The sequence below is a fragment of the Sapajus apella genome, unplaced genomic scaffold (genome assembly GCF_009761245.1).
Source record: "Sapajus apella isolate SASKATOON/1434 unplaced genomic scaffold, GSC_monkey_1.0 scaffold5, whole genome shotgun sequence".
Lineage (NCBI taxonomy): Eukaryota > Metazoa > Chordata > Mammalia > Primates > Cebidae > Sapajus > Sapajus apella.
Genome location: NW_022436945.1, coordinates 17,183,425 through 17,187,073, shown reverse-complemented (window position 1 = coordinate 17,187,073; position 3,649 = coordinate 17,183,425). Strand labels below are relative to the sequence as shown.

General features: G+C 36.1%; 1 pseudogene; it reads right to left on the bottom strand.

Annotated features, from left to right (window-relative positions):
• Positions 1-2,195: 2,195 nt before the first annotated feature.
• LOC116548808 lies at positions 2,196-3,218 on the bottom strand (annotated as a pseudogene).
• Positions 3,219-3,649: the final 431 nt, after the last annotated feature.

Here is a 3,649-nt window from a genome sequence, read left to right as displayed (position 1 = left end):
TGTAAACAGCTAGGATATTTTCTTAGTTCTACATTCAGTGATCACAAATTTGTAAATATCATCTTCAGCCATAGCAAAAATTGAGTTATGAATTGAGTAGAGCTATGAATAATAGCTTGCTTTATTCTACCTGAGATTTGAAATATAAGTTGCAATTAAGATAAAAGCAGAGTAATTTTTAGTTTTTTATTTTTACATTTTGTAGGTACATAGTAGGTATATATATTTATAAGATACTTTGACACAGGCATGCAATGCATAGTAATTATATCATGGTAAATGGAATATCTTTCCCCTCAAGCGTTAATAATCTGTTACAAACAATCCAATTATACTCTTTTAGTTATTTTTAAACATATGATTAAATTATTATTTACTATAGTCATTCTGCTGTTCTAGCAAATATTAGGTCTTATTCATTCTTTCTATTTTACTGAATCTATTAACTGTCCCCACTTTCCCCCCACCCTCCAGTACCCTTGTTAGCCTCTGATATTCATTCTTCTACCCTCTAGCTCCATGAGTTTAACTGTTTTATTTTTTAGCTCCCACAAATAAGTTAGAACATGCAAAGTTTGTCTTTCTGTGTCTGGCTTATTTGACTTAATGACATCCAGTTCCATCCATCTTGTCACAAATGACAGGATCACATTCTTTTTATGGCTGAATAGTACTTTTTGTGTATATGTACCACATTTTTAAAAATCCATTTGCCTACTGAAGGACACTCAGGTGGCTTCCAAATCATGGCTATTATGAATAGTGCTGCAATAAACATAGAAATGAAGGTATCTCTGGGATATTTTGATTTCCCTACTTTTGGGTATATACCTAGAAGTAGGATTGCTGGATCTTATGGTAGCTCTATTTTTAGATTTTTGAGGAACCTCCAAACTGTTCACTGCAGTAGTTGTACCAATTGACATTTTCACCAATAGCGTATGTGGGTTCCCTTTTCCCCATATCAACTCCAACATTTGTTATTACCTGTCTTTTGGATATAGCCATTTTAACTAGGTGAGATATCTCATTGTAGTTTCAATTTGCATTTATCTCATGATCAATGATATTGAGCACCTTTTTATATACCTGTTTATCATTTGTGTGTCTTCTTTTGAGAAACGTCTATTTATATCTTTTGTCCATTTTTGTATTGGATTATTAGATTTTTCCTATACAGTTGTTCGAGCTCCTTATATATTCTGGCTATTAGTCTTTTGTGAGATGGGTAGTGTGCAAATATTTTCTCCCATTCTATGGGCTGTCTCTTCACTTTATTAATTTCTTTTTCTATGCAGAAGGTTTTTAACTTGATGTGATTCCATTTGTCCATTTTTGCTTTGGTTGTCTGTGCTTATGAGGTATTACTCAATAAATCTTTGCTCCTGATCAATGCCCTGGAAGATTTCTCCAATGTTTTCTTGCAGTACTTTCACTTTGAAGTCTTAGATTTAAGTCTTTAATTCATTTTTTATTTGATTTTTGTATACAGCAAGACATAGGGGTCTAATTTCATTCTTCTGCTTATGGATGTACAGTTTTCACAAAACCATTTATTAAATAAATTGTCTTTTCCTCAATGTATGCTTAAACAAAGGTGCTAACCTTTGTTTAAAATGAGTTTACTGTAGGTTTGTGACTTTGTTTCTGGGTTCTCTATTCTGTTCCATTGGTCCGTGTGTCTGTTTATGTGCCAGTACCATGCTGTTTGGGTTAATATGGTTCTGTAGGATAATTTGAAGTTAGGTAATGTGATTCCTTCAGTTTTTTTCTTTTTCTCAGAATAGCTTTGCAATTCTGAGTTGTTTGTGGTTTTATTTAAATTTGGGGATTCTCTTTTCTATTTTTGTGAAGAATATCATTGGTGTTTTGATAGGGATCTGTAGATTGGGGTGGTATGGACATTTTAATAATATTGATTCTTCCAATCTATTAACGTAGAATATCTTTTCATTTTTGTGTGTCTTCAGTTTCTTTCATGAGCATATTGTTTATTTATTTATTTATTTTTTATTCATTCATTCATTTATTATTGTTTTTAAATCACTTGACACTTGATTGAATGCAAGGCAAGTTTTAGCATCTTTGCCTTTGTGGTGTACAGCTAAAGCAGGAATGCAGGGAAAGGAACACTGCATGGTTTATCCTTGGTGGGGGAGGTGTGCACCCTGAGGTCCTATCGTGTTGTAGGAAGATCAGCCCATGTTCTGTTGGTTGACATAGCCCCCAGGATGTAGGCCAACAGGACATAGCCTTTCAGTCATCCCATTCCCAACTCTGTAGAGTGTTTGTTCATCATCCTCTTCCTCCTTTTCTTCTAGATCTTCCTGTTGCTGAGCTGCTTTTCTAAATTCCTCTGATGTTGCCTTGCCTATTCCCTGATCTAGTAATGCTCCGTATTTCCAATGTTGTTCATACAAGTCACTCACCACCATGGTTGCCAGCCTTGCATAACCCTTCCAAATACTTTGGCTTGGGATATGTTCTGAGTGAGAATGATGAGTTTCACTGGAGGCCTCACCTGGAAAAATGAGTTAGAAGTTGATGGCTCTCTTGAAGACTCTATTTCTCTCAGGATCTTATTTCCTGGTCAATGCTCTCAATCTCTTCTAAGCTGATATGAATCCTCCTTTGAAGGTGAAGAAGATAAGATTCATGAACACGTTCATCATATGCTTGACTACTTTCCACAGCAGATTTTATTGCAGACAACCTATGCTGCAACTCCTTCTTCTGCTTGCATCTCTCTCTTTTAGCCTGTCTTTGAGATGCCGTAGCAACAAGGCTAGGATAAGCCATGGAGGAATTAGCACTATAATTTTCAGCTGAATTGATCTTGGTTTTGGGCAGCTTAAAGTCTGCCCATGATAGTAATGCCACTGAATTAAGCAGTTTAAAAAGTGTTCTGGAGCTTGCTGCAAATGATCTAGACACTTGCTGGGGGTGACTTGTTTCACGGTGAGGGCTCCTTGAAACGCTGGCACCAATAGGCACTTCAGGTCAGTGGAAGTAATCTCTTACAAACCATCGTTTCCGCTGAACAAATTGAGCTATGATAACATTTTGGCAGCCTTCTCAAGGAGGTCCAGGCCCTTGAACACCTTCTCCTGGACTATGTAGGAACTGGCAGGGACAGTAGCTACTTTGTCCAGAAGCTGTTTGCTGGTTTCAAGCAGCTCAGGGAGCCACAGCAGCAGTAATTCATCTTCAGCTGCCATCTTGGGGAGGGAGCCGTGAGTGCTTTATAATTTTATTATAGAGCTATTTCGCTTCTGTGGTTAATTCCTAGGCATTTAATTTTATTTGTGGTTATTGTAAATAAGATTACGTTTATATTTCTTTTTCAGATTGTTCAGTGTGGGCATGTAGAAATGCTACTGATTTTTGTATGTTGATTTTGGGTCCTGTACTTTTATTGAATTTGTTAATTAGTTCTAATAGTTTTTCAGTAGAGTCTTCAGTTTTTCCCAAATATAAGATCATACCATCTGCAAACAAAGATAACTTGATTTCTTCCTTTCCAGTTTGAATATATTTTGTTTCTCTTATCAGATTTCTCTCGCTAGAACTTCCAGTAATATGCTGAATAACAGCAGTGACAGTGGCATCGTTGTCATCTTCCAGATCTTAGAGGAAAGTCTTTTAGTTA